Genomic DNA, 12,872 nt, shown 5'->3' with positions numbered 1-12,872 from the left:
TAAGAAAGGTTTCAGCTGCTTCATCCTAGGCTTCATAGCCATAGCCTTGCCAGGCATATCTCTGCATGCGTCCGTAGCGCAGAGATGATAGTTGGTTGTGCTGTACATAAACGACTACAGACAGGGAGTATTGTTGGGACGGCGATGTGCTTGGAAAATAATTTTATCTCTTTTACCTTGTCTTGAAGAACCCTGTCCGCTAGTCAAAGGAACCACGCTGTTGCCTGCGTAAGTTGAAATTATGTCACGCTTCCAACATTCTATAATTCTTTGTGTCTTTGTAGTCATCCCTGATTGCAGTGTTTTATGTACAAGTTTTCCTTGACAATTAATCCTAATTTTCCGTCTTTTTTTTTCTTGGAGAACAATGAGGAGTGGTTCGCAAAGTTTCCTGTTCGATGATACTAGCAGTATGACCTTGTAACTATGAGTCATGCTCGTCAGATTGCACGACTCCATGCACACTGTGAACACTCTTTCGTCGAGAACACTCGGAAGAGTCTCATAAATCAGTTGTTTCATTTCTCACTTTGCACTCTGCCAATATTTAACACACTCTAATTAATCTTGCCTTGTGCCACCATTTGAGCACTTGTGCCCTGCTGGTGATAAGTATCATGTTCTTCCTTCATTTTATCATCAGAATTTTTGGAATAATGAACAATACAATCATTAACACACAAAAAATTACTTTTTCCGGTTATTCCACAATCGGAAAAGAGCAGGTTTCCAAAAATTCTAGAGACGAAAAAAATGAACAGAAAATGAGACAAAGTACTGGTTTTGTTTGTTAAAGTTCAATGGTTCTTTGTTTGAAACAAATATATTACGTATATATAATTGGTTCGTACCAAATTGTTTTAAAAATAATTTTAATTGTATGTCATGTAAAATTTTTTTGTTATATTTTAAGCCATTCTTTTTCAGTTTCCGCTCAGTTAATTTATAACGGTTAGGTGCTTCATTCCATCGAAACTGAGTAACACATTTAGAAACTGTATGAAAATAAACAATTCACGCGCAACAGAGAATGTGCTTTGTTATTATTGCTATTCATTCATTCATGTACTTTTGGCCAACTAAGGACCACGTCATTTCAACTATCTCCTTTCCCGGACCGCATTCCTTGCCGGTATTGTTCCTTTCTGTCTTTCTTTCTTTCTCCGGTCCACGCCTTCCCACTTTTCAGCTTTGGCTTTTCTTGAAAACTCTTATGGTCTTGAAGTTTCTTCTTAAGTGGGTCGCTCCAGGATATCATCATGTGTGATGCCCACGTCTTGTAGATTTTTTCTACCTCACTGAACCAGGCCCCTTTTGTCTTCTTATCTTGGAAGTTGGAGAAGATCCGCTTGGTTGACCTTGCAAAGCTCATACTTCTCACATGACCGTAGAAAGCAGTCCCTCTCTTCCGTATTGTATCGGTTACCTTTTCTGCGTGGAAGTAGAGCTCGTGGTTGTGCCGTCTTCTATATTTACCTTTGTCGTTGATGGGGCCCAAGATTATTATTATTATTATTATTATTATTATTATTATTATTATTATTATTATTATTATTATTATTATTATTATTATTAAAATACCGGCCCCGTAGTGTAGGGGTAGCATGCCTGCCTCTTACCCGGAGGCCTCGGGTTCGATTCCCGATCAGGTCAGGGATTTTTACCTCGACCTGAGAGCTGGTTCGAGGTCCACTTAGCCTACGTGATCCGAATTGATGATCTATCTGACGGTGAGATAGCGGCCCCGGTATAGGAAGCCAAGAATAACGACCGAGAGGATTCGTCGTGCTGACCACACGTCACCTTGTAATCTGCAGGCCTTCGAGCTGAGCAGCGGTCGCTTGGTAGGCCAAGACCCTTCAAGAGCTGTTGTGCCATGGGGTTTGGTTTTTGGTTTTGTATTATTATTAAAATACAGCATACAGGGCAAGTTGGCCGTGCGATTAGAGGCGTGCACCTGTGAGCTTAAATCCGCAAGATAGTGGGTTCGAACCCTCCTGTCGACAGCCCTGAAGATAATTTTCCACCGTTTCCCATTTTGACACCAGGCAAATGCTGGAGCTGTACCTTAATTAAGGCCACGGCCTCTTCCTTCCCACTACTAGCCCTTTCGTTTAGTTCTGCACTTCTTATCGTTAAAACCTGAGATTAAGCATCGTCACCTCGGTCTCCCTCTGCTTTTCTTTCCCTCCATGGCTGAGTCCCTTGTAGACGATATCAAACAAAATTAATTATTTCTCGACCAGAGACTTCACATTTATTTTACTAATTACGCCAATACTTCTGAGTTAATTTTTAACTTGTATTTCATTTATTAATTATTTGTCTGCTTCTTCCTAGCAGCGAACGTTTATTTCAACTTCTATTTGCTCAAAATAGTGCAGAGTCATGTTTTCCTCTTTGTGGTTCAATTAGTAAGTAATTACAAGAGAAATGAAAACCGAAAATCGACAGAATCTTGAGCTTATCTATTGGGATCACAACACTAAAATAACGGTCCGGCTCCAAGGCTAAATTGTTAGCGTGCTGGCCTGTGGCTACAGGGGTCCCGGGTTCGATTCCCGGCAGGGTCGGGAATTTTAACCTTAATTGGTTAATTTCGCTGGCACGGGGGCTGGGTGTATGTGTTGTCTTCATCATCATTTCATCCTCATCACGACGCGCAGGTCGCCTACGGGTGTCAAATCGAAAGACCTGCAACTGGCGAGCCGAACTTGTCCTCGGACACTCCCGGCACTAAAAGCCATACGCCATTTCATTTCACTAAAATAACGGGCAGTTCCCGTTCGGTGGTCACACTTCATTAACCAGGCGTCATAAACTAAGACTCTCAGCTTTCAAAACAAAAATGTTGGCACGTGGAAATGAATAACTGCGCAGGGTTAAGCCTTCTGGTGGCTTGGAGGCGTTAGTGAAGAGGAGAGTGCCATCAGCGTATCGTGCTCAACGAGCGGTGAGGGAGAACCTCTTAGCCAAGGAGTTTCGCACCCGCTTTCATAACATCATCATCTGCTCACAACAAACTAATGACCTGATTGAGATTTTAAAATATCCAATACTGTTAAGCCTTTAAATGAAATATGATGAAGTTACTAGAAGATTGGCTGAATAAACGTACAGATGTGAAGTTTATGTTTAGTAAATCGATAACAAACAGTACCACACATACAGTGATAGAGCGGAGTCAGGACGGGTTTGCCCTGCGACAGTCGACACATAAGATAATCATGCTCAGCCGTGGATCCGTATGAAGTTATCTACAAGGTTTTATATATGTTTCAGGATGTGTAAATCGGGTCGAGTAACTCCGACGATATAGCGTATTTCCAGTTTTGACCCTAAGTTGGCGTATTTAGCCCGGCAGACTCTGAGCGAGATAGGATGGTTATCTCTATATCTGGGCCTGCTTTACCCCTAGTAATTAACCTGTTGCTCCTTTCAGTTGCTGGACGAAGAAACTCCAGAAGTTAAAATCGTTCTTCTAAATACCTATACCTTTTAACTAGGCGTCGAACTCTCCTCCTTCTGGGTGAACGAAACGCACTATTATCGCCACAGTTAAATAGTCTCCATTTTGCTCAGCAGCCACTGAATTCTACTATCAAGATGATTCTTTTTTCATGGTTGATGTGAAAACATTGGGGGAAAGTGATGGGAAATTGATATTCATCCTCCTGCCCACCTTTCAATACAAACACTGCCCGTTTCTCTATCAGACGAGAACATCAAAGTCAATTTCATTCCCTACCCCGTAAGCACCGTTCTCAATTTTTGGCAATTTTTCTAACTTTTTCTGGTTCTGATTTAGCTTGGCTTATCTTGGGTGATGACACAGCTTATCAAATGACAATTTGCTTGTCAACGCCGGTCGCATCCCGCACAGCTACAGACTATGCGGTCGCTAGTGGCACGGGTCGCATCTGGTACGACACCGCACATAGCTACTGTTGGAAATGATCAGGATGAGGACCTGGAAAACAGGATTGTGATCACATCGGACGCGATGTATGCTACCCCCGGCATCATTGGTAGATTTCAACGGTCCGGTCTTTTTCCTGTCAGCTCTGCTTTTACACCTATAAATGGGCGCTGGGTGACCAGGAATACAGTAGATCTCAGCATTATTGAGACGGTCGTAACTTGTAGTTGCATTAAGCTTCATATTTGTTCTTGGTGCGACATATTTTCCGTGTTCCCGATGTGGTTGTTGAAATACGACGACCAATTTTACGGGAATAAATGATGAAGGTATTGAGGGGAAGTGAATTGCATCTGTTCACCAACGTGACAGGTCTGTTTTAAATGACACAGTTGTTTTGAATGGGTTAATGAACTAGCCCATACTGAAACGAACCTAAGTGCGGACACTTAATTGAACCATTTTACCTAGCTACTATGTATAACTATGATGCAGCATACAATGTTTCATAAATTGAGCAAATAATATTATGGATAAGCCTGAGGCTGCTGCCATTAAATTATATTGATATGTAGTACATGTTTAAAATATCCATAACATTAAGGCCCTCTACACACGGAGCTACTCATTAGAAACGTGACTGGTTCATAACCGGGGTCGCAAACTGGTTAGTAACTGAATAGTAACTCGGCTCCACACACGAAGCTACTGTACGGTGACGGACACAGCGCTCGCCCGTCCTGTTGACACGTATTACCACTACAGTCTAAAATGGTGATAACTTCTGAACCATTCATGCAAATAATGTCCTGATAAGGTTGTTGTAATCCTCATAAAACACTGGAGGAGGTCAAACAATTTATTTTGATGAGGAACTCGAGGATAATATCGAAATATTTATTTAATTTTAAGGAGTTAAATTTTTTACCGCGGACTATAGCATAAAATCGCTTCTAGAGGGCAGCCGGTTGGAAATAGATATATGCTATCGCGGACTTTTTTGTAGAGATTTCTATGCTCTACATTTCGTCCGCTTACACTTGGGGTCTATCGTTGATGGTTCACGCAGCGTAAGCCAAGAAAGCAAGTGACTTACCGACCGACACTTTTGTCTCTTTCTACGTATTTACTGTATATCGGATCACGGATACATAATATTTTTATAGTGGTTCACTACGTGAACAGTTTTCGTGTTGTCAGTATCTGAAGTAGAACCACTGTACTGATTAAAATGCAATCAACATATTATGGAAACGTGTGTGGCGCTATAAATTGTTGGCACGTGAAAGAACTCCCATGGGACAAAATTACGGCACCTCGAGTGTGAAAATGGTAAACCACGGAAAACCATCTTCAGGATTACCGACAGTGGGATTCGAACCCACTATCTCCCGGATGCAAGCTCACAGCTGCGCTACTCTAACCGCACGGCCAACTCGCCCGGTGGTGCCATACGACAGCGAAATACAAATGTGAGAGAATGTGTGAGTGATGATGAAATGAAATGAAATGTCGTATGGCTTTTAGTGCCGGGATATCCCAGGACGGGTTCGGCTCGCCAGGTGCAGGTCTTACTATTTGACACCCGTAGGTGACCTGCGCGTCGTAATGAGGATGAAATGATGATGAAGACAACACATACACCCAGCCCCCGTGCCATTGGAATTAACCAATTAAGGTTAAAATCCCCGACCCGGCCGGGAATCGAACCCGGGACCCTCTGAACCGAAGGCCAGTACGCTGACCGTTCAGCCAACGAGTCGAACTGTGAGTGCTGATAACTCTCAGGTAAGAAAAGTTAACTTCATTTTTACAAACAAACAAAAATTTAAAAGCTTAGAAAATAATTCTATGCTTTCTCCGTAATGTCCTTTCTTGCGTAATCCTTCAGCGTACAATTGTACGGTACGGGGTGTTTTTCATACTCCCACTAACTTTACGTTGAAAACTTGTTCACCGGGCGAGTTGGCCGTGCGCGTAGAGGCTTGCGGCTGTGAGCTTGCATCCGGGAGATAGTAGGTTCGAATCCCACTATCGGCAGCCCTGAAGATGGTTTTCCGTGGTTTCCTATTTTCACACCAGGCAAATGCGGGGGCTGTACCTTAATTAATGCCACGGCCGCTTCCTTCCAACTCCTAGGCCTTTCCTATCCCATCGTCGCCATAAGACCTATCTGTGTCGGTGCGACGTAAAGCCCCTAGCAAAAAAAAAAAAAACTTGTTCCCTCGCCATCGTAAAAAGGCACTTGATCACTGGGAACTGAGAAACTAAACTCGCTGGTGACTGGCTCCGCGAGTCACCTGGAACTGATTACAAACTAGTTACTAACTGGTGGCTTTCCAGGAAATACACAGGAAGTGTCACTCAAGTACGTGGCCGGAAACTTCAGTTACCAATCAGTTACTAATGAGTAGCTCCGTGTGTAGATGGCCTAAGACTTGATAAGCAAGTCCGCCTCCTTGGCTTTATGATCAGCGTAGGGTTGAGAGGATTTCGGGATCCATTCTCGGCCAGGTCGGTAATTTTACTGCATATTATGGTTAATTCAACTAGCTCGGGGTCTGTATGTGTTCGTCGTAATAAACCCCTTCCTCATAGGGTTGGCGTCGGGATACGCATCTGGCCGTAAAAATGGGCCGCCGGGTGAGTAGGTCGTGCAGTTAGGGACGCACAGCTGTGAGCTTGCAACCGGGAGATAATGGGTTTGAATCCCACTGTCGGCAGCTCTGAAGATGGTTTTCCGTGGTTTCCCATTTTCACATCAGGCAAATGCTGGAACTGTACCTTAATTAAGGCCACGGTCGCTTCCTTCCCACTCCCAGCCCTTTCCTATCCCATCGTCGCCATTAAGACCTGTCTGTGCCTGTGCGACGTATAGCCAATTGTTTTTTTTTAAACTGGGCCAAATCCACTCAAATTACCGACCCCAAGAAACTGGGGAAATGGCAGGAAGTATACGGAAACAGGTCTGCCCAGAAATTCTACAATCATTGAAATGAATGAGTTTTGATATTTCGGGAGCTTTATCAAGTTATAACAGTAGGAGCTTAGAGGAGGATAGTTTTAGCGAAGAGAGCCTCTTTCAATAAAATAAACTTGATGACACGCAGTCATTTAAATCCTTGAATGAATGCTCAGCATAGTAGACGTAAGTTCGTAGGGACCCGGGTTCGATTCCCGACCGCGTCGAGTACTTTAGTAGCGTTTCATTAATTCCTCTATCTCGCGGACTAGATGTTTATGGTCGATCGTTCTAATACGCATCATTTTGCATAAAACACATCACATTACCAACCACCACAGAAACACGCAGTAGTGAATACATCCCGCCACGTAGGTTTGGCGTCGTAAGACTGGGCTTAATTCACATTAGTGCTTATCCCAGATAATTGAGCGTAAATCCAGCAATGAAGAAGAAGAAATATCCAAATTTAAGATTACGGAAAACATTTATCTGGAGTGTATTCTTATAAGGAAGTGAGACCTAGATCCTTGGAAAGCAAGATACTCAACGAATTGAATCCGTCGAAATGCAGATTTAGATAAGGATGCTAAAAATAAGGTGGACAGTAAAGATATCAAATGAGGAAATTTTGTAGATTATTGCGGAAATTTAGGACACTGATTAAGACTTTGAGAAACAAACTGAAGGCCTCGTAATCAGACATGGCAAATTCTTACAACGCATCCTTGAAGGCAAAATTTGTGATAAAAATGTCAAAGGGAAGACATGGAAATGAACATTTTTACAATATTAACAAAGTAGTGGACACTCCGAATTATAAACAGGTGAAGAGAACACCAAACAACGAGAAGAATTGTATTAGCTGCAAGGCACAACCTGTAGTAAATGATTACGAATACAGTGTAGATTATGAAAAAAAGAAAAAAAAAATACACCGTTGAACAAGGGAAAATTTATATTCTGGGCTTGTTGGCAGTGATCGAATTGCGTTAGAAGCTCCAAAATGTTCACCGAAAATTGCGCCCGAAGGTCAATAGTGACTGTTTCGAGAATGGTGGGCAGGGTCTGTCCGTTGTCGTCCGTTCATAAGTAGTAGTAGTAGTAGGTATATGTTTGCTATTTTACAAAATTAACAATATTAGTAGCATGTGATTGCGATGATTGCGATGGGCGGGTGCTCTCTCCCACAGTTGGTGGTACCCGCCACTTGGGCGGGGATTCTGTTAATTGTCTTCGTCTATTCATATGTAGTAGGAACATACAAGAGGAAGAATCCCGGACTCTATAATATGGTTAAGGTCCACGAAATGCCTCACAAGGCTAAGGTTGTAACAAATATCGTATGTTATAAAAAAACTAACTGCATGTATTATGTTATGATTAAGATAGTGCCTCTATCGCCACAAAATGATATTGATATATATTACAAACTCAAAATAAATATTCAGAAAACTAAGTTTTTATTAGTATGCGAGAAAACAAATATTACACTACTGACAAAGTGAGCCCCTTGGAAATGTCGGACACAATTTCCAGCGAAACCTTGGAAGCTACAAACCCAATTTGACCATAGTCTACAAATCAGAGAAATAATTTATTCAGTATTCATCGAGCACCGGCCGTTATAGTGTAAGCTTTTACATTAAAATACACCGCGCGTTTGAAGGAATGGAGTTATTTATTATTTTGTAAAAATGTTAATCACATGCCAAGAAATTAAATTCATTCTGATAATGTTTGGTGTATCATATGTGCATAGATGCCTGTAGCTATTTCTAGATAGATGCTGTATTTTTGCATTTGACCCTTGGCACACGCCAGGGCAAATTTATCTTGCTCCCAAGTCTCAGTCCAGTTTATGGCTGCGGCAGTATGGGAGTTATTGAAGTATGGATGGTGCAGAGTAATTAAATTCAGATCACGATCAGTGAGTCTGGATACTGTGAAAGATGTTACTCATAGGTCAGTCGTGCTGCAGTATCATTTTCTGGCTCAGTGGGGAAAAAGCAATGGCAAACTACCTTACTCCTCATCTTGCCCAGTACTCCTCAGTGAAATGAAATGTCGTACGGCTTTTAGTGCCGGGATATCCCAGGACGGGTTCCACTCGCCAGGTGCAGGTCTTTCTATTTGACTCCCGAAGGCGACTTGCGCGTCGTGATGAGGATGAAGTGATGAAGAAGACAAAACATAGACCCAGCCCCCGTGCCATTGGAATTAACCAATTAAGGTTAAAATCCTCGACCCGGCCGGGAATCGAACCCGGGACCCTCTGAACCGAAGGCTAGTACGCTGACCGTTCAGCCAACGAGTCGGACACTCCTCAGTATAGTACCGCCATTGGTTTTTGCAGTTTTATTACAAGCGCATAAACTTCGGTGGTGCTATTTGGCAGTCCAACCAGCCTGTGCACTGATATCTTGACTCACAAACAAGCATACGTGCTTGTTCCATTACGAATACTTATTTCAGAGATGTCCGACTCTTTGGCTGAATGGTCAGCGTACTGGCCTTCGGTTCAGAGGGTGCCGGGTTCGATTCTCGGCCGGGTCGGGGATTTTAACCTTAATTGGTTAATTCAAATGGCTTGGAGGCTAGGTGTGTGTGGCCTTTTCAACATTAGAAATCATCCTAGGTAGGGCCCTCATCTTCACAGACATGCAGGTCGCCTACTAGGCCGTCTACTAGAAAAGACCTGCACGAGGCCTCTCCGAAGGCCATACGCCATTATTATTATTATTTCAGAGATACTGCAGATGCGCGATACACATTTTGACTACGGGATTGAGAGTTAGTAATGAGCCACTAGACCTAATGTTCTGACTGGGCAGGTGACTTGTCTCCACGTGTAAATAATGAAGGACAATGATGCATTTCGTTGACCTTTGTTCCATCACACTCTTGTCTCTTACACGCCACTGCTCTGGCAGGGATTTAAGGTCCCCCTACCAGTATTGAAGAGACGTGCTATAAATGTGTTCCCATAAATTGTTCATACATGATAGTAAAGTTGACGCGTGACGCGCTCTACTTCTCAGGTGACATTTAGTAATGCAGCCTCTTATCTGGGGGACACCCAATGTAATAAAGTGAAGGAGTGGCGCCTTCAAGTGCCTCATGAATTACGTAGAACGCTTTCTCTTCTGTCGCGTCAAAAACCGCGGATTAACTTTATGTCAGCCTATGGCAGATCGTTACAGTAGAGAGACTGATTATCAATACCAGCCGTTGTTACTGGCATTGAAGAAATCCTGATAACGCTCTCGTCATACTCAAGATCTTCAAACAAACGGGATTGTAAACAAAGGTTACAGGTCCTCATACGGTTATGAGGGTATTTAGGGGCTGAAGTAAGGATGTAAAGGAGAGGGGATGATATAAGTCACTAGTAAGAGCACAATTAGAGTATGGCTGTAGTGTATGGAACCCTCATCAGGATTACTTGATTCAAAAACTGATAAAAATCTACAGAAAAGCATCACGATTGGTGACTTCCGAAAAAAGAGCAGCGTTACGAAAATGTTACAAACTTTAGGCTGGGGAGCTTTGGAGTAAGGAGACGAGCAGCTCGACTAAGGGGGTATGTTCCAAGCTGTCAGTGCAAAATAGCGTGGAATGATATTAATAGACGAGTAAGTTTGAGTGGAATTTTTAAAAGTAGGGAAGAACACAAATGAAGATAAAGTTGGAATTCAAGAGACAAACTGGGCCAAGTGTTCATTTGTAGGAAGAGGAGTTAGTGATTGGAATAATTTGCCAAGGGAACTGTTCGATACATTTCCAACTTCTAAGACTAGGTAAACGACTGATAGGCAATATGCCACCTGAATGACACAGCCCTATATGGAGATCAGTGGTGACTGATTGATTGATAATGATTGAAAATTGCATTACGTTACTCGCCCCCATTTGAATCTGGTTGAAAATTGAGAGTTACAGGTTCGGTTCTAGGACATTTCGTACCAAATGATCGGCTGATTACCTACCAAGTGTCCGGCTCCATGGGTAAATGGTTAGCGTGTTGGCCTTTGGTCACAGGGGCTCCCGAGTTCGATTCCCGGTATGCTCGGGAATTTTAACCATCATTGGTTGATTTCGCTGGCAGGGGGTTGGGTGTATATGTCGTCTTTATCATCATTTCATATCATCACGATGTGCAGGTCGCCTACGGCAATCAAATCAAAAGACCTACACTTGGCGAGCCGAGCATGTCCTTGGACACTCCCGGCACTAAAAAGTCATGGTTCTAGGACATTTCGTACCACAGACATTTCGTACCACCGGACATTTCGTACCACTTGACCGGCTGATTACCTGCGAAGTGTCAGCTAATGACTTAAAAATATTTAGGAGAGGACATTCCGTACCACTTGAAAGAGTGGGAAATATTTCGAAGTAAAAACGATATCCTACTGCATGTATTCATGTGTCTATCCATTGTCCACTAATGGTGCAGAAACCTCTCCACGGTGTGACCACTAAGCCTACTGATGTTAACATTCCGTCGGGCGCAACTGATCTTATTGGCATATGCGTTAATTCTTATATCGTATTCATCACTCGCGGGGACCTAAGTTAGCTACTTCCACCTTTCAGTAGTTTCCTGTTTCCGCGTGATCTTCAAGTACATATCGCCCAGTTCATCAGAATCTTTTATTTTACTTACTTGATAATGAAATGATGTGGTAGTTTATAAATATTCACAATAATAGTAATATTATCCATTCTTGTGCTCGTCAGGCACATTTCGCCCGAACACGATGTGTATTTCTATTGTATTGTTTTGTTTCAGGATGCATACTTCAAAAAACCGACTCTCCTATGATAATAATTACGTAAACATAAGTGATAAGTATAGTTTAAAGGGCAATTAGTAAAATAATATACAGTAGAAGTTTACTTCAACAAATGATGTAATTTTTTTGTTTGCGATTTCTAAAATTTGTCCGTCAGGCTCAGGAAATTAAATTCCAATTTGACACCAAGTGGTACGGATTGTCCTGGTGTAAATATTTGAGGATTACTGGAAAACCGTTTGCAGATAGATAACGACCTAGGTGGTACGAAATGTCCTCAAAAATCAAGTGGTACGGAATGTCCGTGGTACGAAATGTCCGGACACCAAAAGTCATACGCCATTTCGTTACCTGCAAAGTGTCAGTTAATGACTTGTAAATATTTAGGAGAGGACATTCCGTACCACTTCTGAAAGAGTGGGAAGTATTGCGAAGAAAAACTAATTTCCTAATTAATGTATTCATTTGTATATCCATTGTCCACTACTGGCGCAGAACCCTCCGCACGGTGAGACCACTACTGATGTTAACCTTCCGTCGGGCGCAACTGATCTGATTGGCACACGTGTTAATTCTTATCTCGTATTCATCATTCGCTGGGACTAGCTTCTTCCACCTTTCAGTAGCTTCCTGTTTCGCGTGACCTTCAGGACCATATCGGCCAGTTCTTCATAGCAAATCTTTTATTTTACCTACTTGATAATGAAATAATGCTGTAGTTTAAAAATGTTTACGGCCGTGTGCGTAGAGGCGCGCGGCTGTGAGATTGCATCCGGGAGATAGTAGGTTCGAATCCCACTATCGGCAGCCCTGAAGATGGTTTTCCGTGGTTTCCCATTTTCACACCAGGCAAATGCAGGGGCTGTACCTTAATTAAGGCCACGGCCGCTTCCTTCTAACTCCTAGGCCTTTCCTATCCCATCGTCGCCATAAGACCTATCTGTGTCGGTGCGACTTTAAAAAATCGACCTTCTTATGATAATATTTATGTAAACATACGTGATCATTACAGTTCAAAGGGCAATTATTAAAATAATGTTTTCTTCAGCAAATTTTGTAAATTATTTTTGTTTCTGATTTCTAAAGTGTGCCTGTCGGGCTCATTACGCCCGCTGATGTAATAAGTCGAAATGGAATTCTCATCTGACATTAAGTGGTAAGGATTGTCCTGGCGTAAATATTCGGAAATTAC

The sequence above is a fragment of the Anabrus simplex genome, chromosome 1, assembly GCF_040414725.1.
Source record: "Anabrus simplex isolate iqAnaSimp1 chromosome 1, ASM4041472v1, whole genome shotgun sequence".
Taxonomy (NCBI): domain Eukaryota; kingdom Metazoa; phylum Arthropoda; class Insecta; order Orthoptera; family Tettigoniidae; genus Anabrus; species Anabrus simplex.
This window is presented reverse-complemented; position numbering follows the sequence as displayed.